Below are 14,549 nucleotides of genomic sequence, written 5' to 3'. Positions count from 1 at the left end.
GACCAATTTCTTTGATACCATAGCAGAGATCACATTAGATAGATAATCTCAATGCTGCACAACCATGGCAATCTCTTTACCATCAAAAGTCTTTAGTGTTACCCTCTTAATAGCATAGTCCAATTTAACTTGATGCTCAACCAACCACTCCATACCCAATATCAAGTCAAACTCATCGAAATACAGCTCCATCAAATCGACTGGAAATATCACTCCTTGGACTTCCAATTGACACCTCTTATAAATTACCATCGATTATCTTAAAGGGCTGACTACAGTAACAGTACTAGCAGTATTTTCTACCCCAATTCCCAATTTTTCAAAAACATTACATGCAACATAGGAGTGTGTAGATACAATTTTAATTAAAGTAAAGTAAGGTAAGGAATTGATAGTGAAGGTTCTGCTATGAAATCGAATGCATCTCTATCATTTCAGTGTTTAGCAACATAAACTAGAGCAAGTTGCCTAGCCTCTATTCTGTTCATACCCTGAACCGGTGCTCTCTAACCTTGCCCATCATTACCATTCTTATTGAGACCACAGCCCCTCTGAGGTATTGGCCCAACCCTCTGATTTTGTACCCTATTATGTACTGGAGCTTGCATTTGCTTAACCTAGTGAGGATAGTTCTTAACTCTATGCTCAATCGATCCACAACCCAAACAAGTACCCGATCTTGATAAGTACTAAAAGTAACATATTTTAACCTCATGCTAGTACTTTTAATATTCAAGGAAATGATATCTTTGTTCACCATAGCTGTACTATTTATTGATAGGTGCAGTTGCCTTAGTTTGATTTTTAGTTAGTTTTGTGGACATCAAGTTTTTAGCGTTGTTGCCAGGGACGAAAATATTAGGAAAACTTTATTTTTATTTTTTTGTTTTTAAATTAATTGTTACATTTTAATTTTTCATTTGTTTGGTTCTTATAGGTTCTTTTGGTTTATGACTAGAGGCAACCCGTTGAAATTGTTAATTTTTGACAATGAAACTGAAAAGATTGCTCACAGTGTAACACCTTTTACCCGTATCCAATACTGGGATAGGGTACGAGGCATTACTGGACTTAGACACAAGCAATCATAGAAAACCAAAACGTAAAGTTCCATCCAAATTTAAAACTTTTAATATATACTCATATCGCCCCTAAAATGAGCCTACGAGACCCAAAACATACATTGGAAGTGGTTCAGGACTAAACTGAGAACTTTAGAAAATTTTACAACACTTAGAAAATTTTTCACTAAACAGGGGTCACACGCCCGTGTGGCTTTGGGACATGCCCGTGTGGGCAAGCTGTGTGGTCATACACGCTCGTGTCCCTAACCCGTGTAACTCTATGTTTGTCACCCAAGAACAAATTGAAGTCACACGGCCAATGCATACACCCGTGTGCTTAGGCCGTGTGGTCGATTTAATTTTCATAATTTTTCATAAAATGGGTGCAGACTTTACACGCCTAGGGCACACACCCATGCCTAGGGTCGTGTCATCCACATGGCTGAGACGTATGCCCATGTCTCTGCCCGTGTGCTCGATACTAAGCATTCTATTGTGCAACAATTAAGGTGCAAGGGACACACGACCGGAACACACGCCCATTGGGTAAGCCGTGTGTCACACATGGCCTAAACATGCTCATGTGTCTATTTGTGTGGAAAATAATGAGGCTATTTACGAAGCCATTTGTCACCCTTAATCACACATACACTTGCCCCAATTCAAAGGCACAAAACAATACATACTTTGGGAACCAAAACATCCACATTCATGGTTAAAACATATCAAATTTATATCTTTATCTAACATATTCACTACATTTATTAAGCCCTAAATCAAACATACAGATCTCACATTCATTAGGCTTTATCCAATTACTATCTAGTTACCAAATTATACTCAACTTCTTCATCTCATCAATAGGTCACAATTCCAAACATTACATAATCCTGTCATAAATCACATTTCCAAATATTTCACGTTCACCAAGCATACCATGATCATTACACCATAGACATTGACACATATATAAATATACTTAGCCTTACAATCATGTTACCACTATAAGCCAACTTACATGGCCATATAGCAAAACAAGCCTTTGACGATTACAAGCCATTACATTGGTTAAAATCATATGATGCATATAACGAAATGACCAAATACATGCCATAACTCAAAATACTTGAATTCATCAACACTTAAAATGATAGCTTGATAGTGTGATAGGATCTCCAGCGATCTCCAACCCGAGCTAGCTTGATGGCACTATAAAACATGGGAAAGGAAGGGGGGTAAGCTATATAGCTTAGTAAGTCCGTACGAAGATAATAAGCAACTCTTACCAAATTTTTATCCAGTCCAACAAATTAAACACAAGATAATACAAAATTACTATGAATCTTACTGTTATAACTTTATTCAGTCATTATGTTTACTCTATCAACTTATAAGCATAATTTAACATATTTTGACATTAGCCTAACAATCGTAATATCTCATTTGTAACATATTACAACAATTAACAAATCATTTCAAACCTCATAGTGAACATGCACATTGATTATGTGTACTCATATTTCCAAGCATATATCTTAATATATTTCAATTACTTAAACTTTTATTTTCCAGTACTTTCATAACCATTTTAATAGGCAATTATGGCAATCTTTCTTTATTCTCATATCCGATAAATCACAATTTGTGTGAAATAAATATGTTATATAATAACTCAATTTGGCTTGAAAGCCAATCACATGATCTTCAACAAAATTTACCATAAATTTTTTACATCACAAGTATAGACCAATAATCACAAGGTTTTCACAAAAACCATTCTCGTGGAAATCATGAACTCACAATTTCATGAAGTCAATGCATATAGACTTTACTTACATACCTGTACCAATTCGTAATACTAACATACTCTTTCTCCTTTTTTTTTGACATACCCATTGAATTTCCAGTTGAACGACTTGGAATACTAAAGGATACTTGAGAATCTCGTACACACAGTACCATACCAAGCCATATCCCAGATATGGTCTTACATGAAATCTCCTATCGATGCCAATAGCCCAGCTATGGTCTTACTCAAAGTTTTGAATTGATGCCATATCCCAGATATGGTCTTACACGTAATCTTAGTAACACTAATGTCATGACATTTGTATCCTATCTATTCTTAAGGTTCAATCAGAACTTTCTCTGTATTGAATCTCTGTCGATCATTTCCGTAGTATCGTACTCAATAGCATTCACATTTCATTTCAATAATATAACATTTACCAAAATTATATCAATTAAGCATTTATGCATATATAATTTAACGCTTATTAAACATACGAACTTACCTCAGCATAAAAATGGCGAAAAGGGCCTAACAGTTAAATACCTATTTTTCTCTCGTTCTATTTCCAAACCTCATTGTTCTTGATCTATATTATCACGTTTAACTTATTTAATCATTATAATATTCAAATCAGCCCAAAATCACATTATGGCAAAAATTACATTTTTACCCCAAAGTTTCACATTTTTACATTTTAGTCCCTAGGCTCATAAAATGAAATGTACTCAATTTCTTCAATACCCATGCCTAGCCTAACCTTATACATGCTTATGCCAGCCAAAATTTTCTTTTATTCACATTTTAACACCTATTTTACAACTTTTTAGAAATAAGTCTTTTTTAGGCATTCTCATAAAAAATCACTTAGCAAAAGTCGTTTATCAAACAACTAACATGCATTTTCTACCATTAAACCTCAAAATACACAAATATACATCATGGGTAAAATTTTAGAATTTGATTATGTCTTAAATTAGTGGTAGAAAGAGAGATCATTTTACAAGGATTTCAAAAACATAAAAATCATTAAAAATGGGGCTAGAACGGACTTACAATCGATCTTGGAAGCTTGAAAAACCCTAGCCATGGTTTCCCCTTGTGAATTTCGGCCATGGGAAGAAGATGGACAAAAATTGGCTTTTTATTCATTTAATTACCAAATTACTAAAATGTCCTTAATGAAAGACTTTAGAAACATACCTAACCATGTCCATTTTTGTCCACCAACTTAACTAACGATCTAATTACCATTTAAGGACCTCCAATTTAAAATTTCATAACAATTAGACACCTCTAGCTTATAGAACTCAAGTTTTGCACTTTTTGCAATTTAGTCCTTTTGACCAAATTGAGTGCCCAAACGTCAAAATTTTTGAACGAAATTTTCAAAACATCATTCCATAAAACTATAGACCATAAAAATATAATAAAAATAAATTTTTCTATGTCGAATTTTTGGTCACGAAACCACTGTTCCGATTAGACCCAAAATCGGGCTATTACACATAGAAAACGTAGAAAGGTTAGAGAAACAAAGCAAGGTCAACAGATTTTAATAGATGATCAAGAGGAAAATGATATTACTGCGGAGATGAATGATAATCAAAATAATCAGTAGCCTTCTGTACCTTTTGCTCTTCGTACTATGTTTGATTATGCTATGCCTACTCTAATTAGGGCTGAATTGAGTATCGTTAGACCGACTAGAGTGGAGATGACACCGGATAACTATCAATGGCAAGTGATGAGAACAAAATTGATTAAATTAGCTGATATTTTTAATATATATGCAGTTGCTATGTTGAGAAGTCAGGTGGAAGCACTGAATAAAGAGATTGATGGTTTGAGTTGCAATAACATGATGAATTCAGTAATGCAATGTGATGCAACTAGAGCAGGGATGATCAATCCAAAATGTTTACCTTTTGGTTCTAACATGGAGCATGAGCAAGTCAACTTTGTGGGTAACAATTCTAGACATCAAAATAACCCCTATAGCAATAACTATAATCTAGGATAGAAGAATTGTCCAAAATTTCTTGGAGTGATCGAGGTAATCAAATGTCACAACCCTCTCTGGGTTTTTAGCAATCTTATCAGCAAGAAAAGAAATCAAACCTTGAGGAGATGTTAGCTAAATTTATTTCAGTGTCTGAAACTTGATCTCAAAACACTGAGACAGCTCTGAAAAATCAGCAAACATCGATTAAAGGGCCTGAAAATCAGATTGGACAACTTGCTAAACCAGTTTTGGAGAGCAAACAAGGTAGTTTACCTAGAAACATTGAAATTAACCCAAAAGGGCAAGTCCACGCAATCACTGTTCGAAGCGTGGAAGGGTTAGCCAAGCTTGAAACAAAGTAAATTTAGAAGCTGTTGAGAAAAATGATGGGATTGAAGAAAGCAAGAAAGGGCATAAGCCGGTGGTTAGAGAATACAAACCATGAATTCCATATCCGGTAGCATTAAAGCAAGACTACATAAAAGAATAATATGGTAAAATTCTTGGGCTTTTAAAAAAATTGCATATTAACTTACCTTTTGTTGAAACTCTTTCGCAGATGCCTAAATATGCAAAATTTTTAAAGTAAGTTAACAAATAAAAGAAAGTTAGATGACTTGTCAACTGTAGAGCTCAATGAGGATTACTCAACCATTCTCCAATACAAACTACCCACTAAGCTTAAAGATCCAAAGAGTTTTACTATTCTTTGTCTTATTGGCAGTTTAAATGTTGAAAAAGCTTTGGTTGATTTAGGGGCTAGTATAAATGTTATGCCTTATAAAATGTTAAAACAACTTGGTCTCGGGGAACCAAAACCCACTAGGATGAATATTCAATTAACTAATAGATCAATTAGGTACCTTAGGGGTATTATTGAAGATGTACATGTTAAAGTCGTTAAATTTGTTTTCCTTTGTAACACCCCAAATTCGGCCTAGACGTTATGGCTGAATCCAGCAATGTCACACGGAATGGAATTTGAAATCGAATTTATCAAGTTAAAGTCGTTTCCTTTTATTAACTTTTATTTATCTTTCGTCAATCTTAAAATTATTTTCTCGTTAATTTGATTCATTTAAAAATATATTCTATAGTGGAAGCTTTTAAAACCATGATATTTAAGAAAACCACTAGCGTTTAGGAAAAATGTTGTGTTTAGAAATTCATGAAACAGTTATAAACCCCAAAATAAAAGTAAACAGTCCAAAAGTCCAAATTACAGCAAAAATTTCTCCAAAAATAATAGGAATTAAAAATCTTATATGGTGTTAAATCGGTTCAATAGTTAAGTGGTCACCGTTGAGTCCTCCGTCGCACCGATCTGTCTAAGTCTGGGGATTCTCTATATAGATAAAATAGAAAGGGGTGAGTTTACGTAAACTCAGTGTGTATTCCCCACAGAAGGTATGCATACAGTCAAACAACATCTTATCAGTCAAATGCAGTCTGGGCCTAAACCCATCCCTACTCTCCAAGTAGTACCGAATGCGGCACACAATCAGTAAATTGCAGCTAAGCTGCCAGATAATAGGCCTAAGAACCTTTTAGTAAACTTCCTCCAAATATCAATATCCCAGCCCAATGCAATGCAACATACAGTATATGACATGCTAATACATGAATATCAGTTATACATACAGTTCAGTGATAAACCGTAAATTATAGATATTTTTACCCTATGTTTAATGCATTTTATGGATGATTTCTCATTAGAATTGGTGAATTCGATGCACCTAATGCTTTAATTTCATGTTTTATACTTAGGAGAGCATAGGAGAGTGAAAGAAACGAGAAACGGGCCAAAAATGGAGAAAATGGGCCAAAGTACGAAATCAACACGGCCTGGACCTCCTCATACGGGCAGACCACAAGGCCGTGTCAATTTGGCAGGCTCGAGCACGACCTGAAGTAATCGAACACGGGCGTGTGCCACGGGCGTGTCCCTGCCGAGCCCAAGTTGAGTCCAATTCGGAAAAGGCTAATTTTGAGGGCTTCTAGGCATCCCAAAGCCTATAAATACACCCTAGAGGAGGAAAAAAAGGGAGTCGGAGAATATGGAGTAAGGAATTACTCCAAGGAATCCGATTGATCCATCTCAGAAGCCGGATTCATCATCAAGACTGAAGTTCTCTCCTCAACTTCCCTTCGGGAGTTTTGGGCTTTCTTTATGTTTTCTATTCTTTATTCTTCTGAGATGTTTTCTTATTTAGTTATAAACTAAAGCCCCTAAATACCTAAGGGGAATGAAACTTAAGACGAATCTTGTTATTATTTTCTGAATCGTATGATAAATATTTAACTTGTTCTTAATTATGTGTTCTTAATTCTTGTTTTGATATCCTAGGATACTGATTCAAGACATGCTCTTATTCAGAGGAGGAATAGGCCCTGTCTAAGAGTACATTTGTCATAATTAAGCGGAGTTGATTGCGCGCCTAGACATAGGGTGACAAGATTTTGCCGAATTAGGGTGAAACCTAATACGGGGATCCATAGATTGAGTTAATGCAACCCTAGAGTGTTAATTAGAGAAAGGTCTCATCATTCAATCTAGGGATTAGACGTTATTAGTCTTGAATAGGGATAATAACATAACTTAGGGATCTCTACGGAACAGGTTGAATGAATAAATCGTCCGATTCGGAGCTAGAATAACAAGTAAAGTCTAGGTGGATTTTTCCTTAGGTATTGTCTTAAGTCAATCGATTTTTCCCAAAAGTAATTCCCCAATTCTTTTCTCTATGCATTCTTAGTTTAGATAATTAGTTAATTAAAACAAAACCTGTTTATTTTTAGTCTTGTTAAAACTATATTACTTTTCAATAGGTACACTTGCCTACATCACAATAATAGTTAGTTTAAGAACGAGTAATTATAAATATTTAAAACCTATCACGAAATAAATGTGATCAAGTTTTTGGCGCCGTTTCTGGGGAACTAAAATATTAGGAACGCTCAATTTTTATTACTTTAGCCATTTATTTTTCTTACAGTTTAATTTAATTTTATTATTATTATTATTTATTAACCTACTCTTTCTATCTCTTGCCAGGTTTTTATAGTTTATGACTAGAAGAAACCCGTCGGGACCATTACCTTTTGACGAAGAAATCGATCATATAGTTCGTAGAAACAAAAGAGAAATAAGGCGCAACTTAAGATACACGGAGAATGAGAAAAAAGACGAAACTCAACCCCCAACCGAAAAGATGGCTGAAAACCAAGGCAATCATCTACCTCCTGCAATTGCGGTTAATCAAAATCTTGCTCCACATACTATGTATGATTATGCTAAACCTTCTTTAACAGGAACTGAATCAAGCATAGTTAGACTTGCTGTAGCTGCAAATACTTTTGAATTAAAACCTAACACTATGCAAATGATACAACAATTTGTTCAGTTTGATGGTTTGCAGGATGAGGATCCCAGCGCTCATTTAGCCAACTTCTTAGAACTATGCGATACATTTAAAATTAATGGCATTTCTGATGATGCCATACGTCTTCTTTTATTTCCCTTTTCATTGAGGAACAAAGCTAAACAGTAGTTGAACTCGTTACCACGAGAGTCAATTACTAGTTGGGAACAAATAACCGAAAAATTTTTACTAAAATATTTTCCACCGGCTAAAACAGCTAAATTACATAATGATATCTCTTCTTTTGTGTAGATGAATTTAGAAACACTCTACGATGCATGGGAGAGATACAAGGACGTTCTGAGAAAGTGCCCTCACTATGGGTTACCGCTTTGGCTCCAAGTACAAACATTTCACAATGGTCTGAATCCTTCGACTCAACAAATGGTTGACGTAGCGGTGGGCGGAACCATCAACAATAAAACACCGGAAGATGCCTATGAGTTTATAGAGGAGATGTCATTGAATAACTATCAGTGGCAAGTCATGAGGATAAAGCCAATGAAAACAGCCGGTGTTTATAATGTTGATTCAGTCACCATGCTGTCAAATCAGATAGAACTCTTAAATAAAAAGATTGATGGTTTTCTTAGTTCTTCACAGGTTCACCCAATAATGCAGTGCGAAGCAAATAGCAGTGGAACAAACCATTTGGAATACCAACCTTTTGGCCACAGCATGGATAACGAGCAATTAAACTACATGGGTAATAATCCTCGACCTTAAAAAACAATCCATATAGTAACACTTATAATGCAGGTTGGAGGAACTACCCCAATTTCTCGTGGGGCGGTCAAGGAAATCAAAGACCACAACATCCTCCAGCTACCAACAACCACCCTACCAACAGGAAAAAAAGCCAAACCTTGAAGAGATGCTCTCAAAGTTTATATCAGTGTCAGAAACCCATTTTCAGAACACCGAGACAACACTTAAAAATCAACAAGCATCGATCCAAGGGCTCGAAACTCAGATAGGATAGTTTTCCAAACTAATCTCCAAATGACCACAAGGTATTTTTCCAAGTAATACCGAACCTAACCCAAGGGAACAACTCAACGCAATTAATATTCAAGATGACAAAGGAAGCGTTGCGCCTGAACCAGAACCGAGGCAAGAAACTGTGGTAAGCAAAGGTCAAGGTGAGGTAGATCAAAATACAAACAAACCAGTGACTATCGAATATAGACCTCGTGTGCCATACCCCAACGTGACAAGGAAAGACCGCTCAGATGAACAATTTGGTAAATTTCTTAAACTCTTAAAAAATTGCATATTAACTTACCGTTTATTGAAGCTCTATCGCAGATGCCAAACGCAATGAAATTTTTAAAGGAGCTTTTAGTAAATAAGCAGAAGTTAGATGAGGCGTCGCATGTGGAGCTAAACGCAGTTTTCTCAGCCATTCTCCAAAATAAACTACCCAACAAACTAAAAGACCTATGGAGCTTTACTATTTCTTGCTTAATTGGTAGTTTCGATGTTAATCATGCATTAGTTGATCTAGGGGCTAGTATCAACGTCATGCCTTACAAAATGTTTAAGTAACTAGGTCTCTGGAAACCCAAACAGACTAGGATGAGCATTCAATTAGCAAATAGAACTATAAGATTCCCTAGAGGTATTATTGAAGATATGCTAGTTAAAATCGATAAATTTATATTTCCCGTTAACTTTATTGTTCTAGACATAGAAGAGGATAGCAACATTCCCTTAATTCTAGGTCTTAGCAACTGCTAAAACTATCATTGATGTTGGCACAGGTGAACTTACACTCCGGGTGGGAGACGAAACAATCACCCTTCAAGCTCGCAATTCTGGCAACACATCAGGAATTGAAGGTGATCATTTAAACCATTCTACTAAAACTAACAATATGGTGCAACCTATTTTGCAGAAAATGAGTCTAAAGGAAGTACACGAGTTGTTCTCAAGTACTAGTAGAGGACCTATTCATGAAGATCAAAGATTACAAATTGAGGAACTCGATGAATGGCAGACGCACAAACCAAGAACACCCAAAAAATCGAAACTATGCCAAAACGAGCCCGATACCTCTCCAAATCAACTTAAGGTTGGTGATAAGGTTTTATTAGATGCCGCAAATCCCCACATTGCCACTACCACACCTAATGAGGAAATCCCTCTTACGGTACTCAGTATTTTTCCATTCGGTACGGTGGAGGTGAGTCATCCCAAGTTCAGTACTTTTAAGGTAAACAACACCCGATTAAAACCTTATTTTGATGGGATTGATAGCAGGAATGAGGAGTATAAACTCCTCAAACCACCATGACCATTCACTGGAGAGGTAAGTCGAGCTTAGACTATAAATAAGCACTTCTCGGGAGGCAACCCAAGCACTAACAATATTAATTTCTTTAAATTTTAGTATTTAACTCCTAACTTACTAATAGAAATCTTGAATACAGGTGTTTTCACAGAGACACGGCCAAGCACATGAGCGTGCTTAAGGACGTGTGAAAACAGGGCAAGGATTTCCCCAACACGGGCTACGATAAAATGCCACAGCCGTGCGCTATGGCCGTGGTCGAGCCTGCCAAAACAACATGGGCGTGCAACACGCTCGTGTGGAAAAATCGTGGGCGAACCTGTTAAAACAGCACGGGCGTTCGACACGCTCGTGTGGAACACCTGTGGTCGAATCTGTTAAATTAACACGGGCGTGGGGCTTGCACACACCGGCGTAGGAGAAACAAACGAAGCTAGACATGGGCGTGTACTAAATGTCAGATGCGCTCAAATTTGAAATTCGCGAATCACACGGGCTGAAATTAGGGGACACGGAGTGTGCCCTGGCCGTGTGGCCCAAAATCTATAAATACCCTGCACTATTCACTTTCTTCCCCATTCAAAAAACCCTAACCTTAGTCGCTAGAACTCCACAAAGCCTCCTTACCACGCCCGTGCGCCGCCTACAACTCTATTCTCGACGTTAAATCTCTCCCCTTAGCATTTGTTAACTCCTTTTTCTTTTATTTCATTGATTTATAATGATTTTTATCATATTAATCTATATTTTACATGTTATTTCCATATTGATAATCACATAAATTTCATTTATCAAACAAGTTATCATCTTTCTCATGTTTAAAATCTTACTCATTACATGATTCCTACACTTCATTCAATTAGTTAGAAGTAAATATTCATGGCTAGGATAGTTGAAATAATCATGCATATTTTGTTAACATCTCTTTTCATTCATATAGTATTTTGTATTCCATTCCTTTCCATTTTTACTTAAATTACCATGCTCATGCCACAAAGAAATGGGTCATTGAACTTATTGTTTTAATTGAATTTAGCAACTATGGCTGAATATAGTTATGCATTTTCCTTTTCGAATTTAGTCGCATTCCCTTCATATATTATATATTATCCACTCATCAAAAGACGAATTGATGTTTCCACTTGCAGGTACACAATGTCGTCTTCAAGAAGAAAGAAAACCACCATACTTGCTTCAAAGAAGAAGAAAGGAGCGTCCTCTTCCGTAGGTCCAACCGCGAAAATTCGTTACCCTCTTCTACAGTTTCCCTGAGGGCCTCAGGAAGAACTTTTCCAGATACTTCGAGCCCGACCTTTAATTACGGGCCGCTGCATCGACTGGGCTGCCGTAGAACAAGTTCAGATGGCTGATGCGATTCGGGCCCTCTTAACCACTGACCCTTGGGAGCTGTTCTTTGGGATCATCGAACCAACATACCTCGAGCTCACGATGGAACTATGCACAACGTTCCATCTTCAGACCGTAATGATGAACTACGATGATCCCGGCATGATGCAGTTTCACCTAGGCGGGTTAGTCCACTAGCTAAGCATTCTAGAGTTCGGTGTGGCACTAGGCTTATAGACGAAAAAGTTCAAGGAGGAGAATGAACTACATGCTCTCAGTTGCCATATACATTTCTCTTCCTCGAAGTGCTGGCACAATTTGGCCCCTAGCACGGCCTCATACAATCCTAGCCGCTCCAAGGCATCAGTTGTCCCACCATCCCTGAGGTACTTACACACTACTTTTGCTCACACGATTATAGGGAGGCGAGAGAGAACTGACGTCATCAACACCCACGACGACCACTTCTTATGGTGCATGTCGCAAGGGCACGTCATCGACCTTGCCTATTTCATCGCCCTTGTGATTCAGCACCAGACGGAGCGGCATTGGAAGGGGGTCATCTCCATTGGCCCCTACGTGATTCGACTGGTGCGACACTTCGGGCTCCTCAACACCGTAGCCCAAGAATCATCCCTCAACCTTATCAGCCAGATGTCTCCACAAGGCATCTCGAGCATTCTTAGCATGAGGATGATCGAGAAGAGCTGAGGATCCTACCTTCCCCAGTATCGTCTCGCCCAATCTACCGAGGAGGAGGCCTGTGAGGACATTTCTGATGATGTCCCCCTACAGCACAAGGACCCACCGACTCAGCCACCACCACCCTCTCGTCTAGGTCATGCGACGGCTTCATACGCTGACATCTCTGAGCACCTCACTCGATTCGAGAAATGATATTTTCAATGATTTGACAACATTGATGCTACTCTACAGTAGATTTGTCAGCACCTCCACATCTCATCGCCAGTCCCACCTCATGAACCATCTAGTGATGAAGATGTTTAAAAACATTTATTTATTATTTTATGTCTTTAATTTTTATTATAACTACTTTTTATTTTATTTTTATTTTTTAGCAGATTTTAGAAATTTATTTTTAATTATCAATTTCGGTTTTTTTTATTATGAGTAATTATCCTTCCTAATATCTCCTAAAAAGTTCTTGATTTTATCACAGTTCTATAGAGCTCTTAAGCTCATTATCACATATGAACTGAACCTCTACTGGGAAAGGTTCTCCACGACTGCCATGTCCTGCTCGCCCACGACCATAGCTACCACTAGAGATAATATCCTTTTGGCGCAGGACTTATGGCCTAATGAACCTCTACGACCACCGGTGTATCCTCATCCACTCTCGAATCGATTCCTCTCTAAAACTCTAGTTCGAGGAATTCATCATACAGGAAGTTTCATTTCTCTTCCTATCTTATTTTTATACTCTAATATCTATCTTTGTACATTGAGGGCAATGCACATCTTAAGTGTGGGGGGTATTTCTTTCATTATCATAAAAATCCCTGAATGATTGCCTTGTTCTCTTGAAAAGCTCTCATATCATATTTAGGATAAATTTTAATTGATTTATGATTTTGATTGATATATCTTAAATTAAAACATAGGGATTTATGCATTGATTGTTTAAACTTTAAGACATTAGAGAATCAAGCATGATGAGTTGATTTTTAAGAATTTAAAATTATAGGTTGTTTCCCCAAGTCTAGGTATTACTTTGAATTGGAATTCACGAGTCTAAACATTAAAAATAGCCATAAATTTTGTGAGATTTTTGAGCCTTTAGAGCATCTATTAATTCTTTCATGCTCACTTTTATTATTGCTTTGAGTGCGTCAGTATTGAACTGTTATTCTAGAACTTGCTTGATTATGCATGTCGAGACCACACCATTTGATTTGATATGTCAAAATGATTAAGGCACTTAGGATTAACCCACTCATGCCATGAAAAGCCTACCTTCGCGATTAACCCCTAGTAAACCCCATTGAGCCTAACAAGCCATTTCTTGTATTACCCTTAATATTAACCTTTAACCCATTATTGTTGAAATCCCCTAAATTAATCAATATTTTTGTTGAGATTTGAGTTGAATGGATTGCTTAGCTATGTTTTGTTCTTAATAGTTAGTCTATATTATTTTAACTTGTTCTTAAAAAAAAAAAGCATGTATACATATTAGTAGTGATCTTCTATTTGTAAGCTTTAGAACTTAAATTCCATAGTCTGAGAAAAAGCTCTATTGTACGCAAGTAATGATTAACTCTTTTTCAAGTTAGGTAATTTTTCAATTCAATCTCGATTCTAACTCTTTCTTTCAGCTTGTGACCACACCCCCTAACCAAGCCTCACTATAACCTTCTAAAGACTTTTTGATTGGTGTATCATCTTAAATTATAGTGGTGGAGATTTGATTTTCATGCAAGCCTATGGTAATGACTTTTCATTATTGACTGTTGAGTGCTTCATTTATTGTCCTTAAACACCTCGAGTGATTTGAGTGAATCTTTAGTGAGGATGTGAAACCCTGTGATATTCTGAATCAAAGGTAATTACTTAGATGCGGAGAGACACCTATGTTTGCATGATTAAATAATCAACTTGGAATGTT

The 14,549-nt window shown here is 36.8% G+C and overlaps 1 long non-coding RNA gene and 1 other non-coding gene across 2 annotated transcripts; both read right to left on the bottom strand.

Annotated features, from left to right (window-relative positions):
- Positions 1–1,887: 1,887 nt before the first annotated feature.
- LOC128286587 (uncharacterized) lies at positions 1,888–3,970 on the bottom strand. The gene is made up of 2 exons (XR_008277199.1): positions 3,910–3,970; positions 1,888–2,273 (listed from the first exon to the last, which is right to left on the bottom strand). It is a non-coding gene; the product is annotated as an uncharacterized LOC128286587 (long non-coding RNA).
- Positions 3,971–8,500: 4,530 nt separating this feature from the next.
- On the bottom strand, positions 8,501–8,606 carry LOC128287696 (small nucleolar RNA R71). Its single transcript, XR_008278396.1, has one exon. It is a non-coding gene; the product is annotated as a small nucleolar RNA R71 (small nucleolar RNA).
- Between the last annotated feature and the right edge of the window lie 5,943 nt (positions 8,607–14,549).

This window comes from Gossypium arboreum, chromosome 13 (assembly GCF_025698485.1).
Source record: "Gossypium arboreum isolate Shixiya-1 chromosome 13, ASM2569848v2, whole genome shotgun sequence".
NCBI classification, from domain to species: domain Eukaryota; kingdom Viridiplantae; phylum Streptophyta; class Magnoliopsida; order Malvales; family Malvaceae; genus Gossypium; species Gossypium arboreum.
Note: the sequence above shows the minus strand (reverse complement) of the source record. Positions and strands in the feature narration are given on the sequence as shown.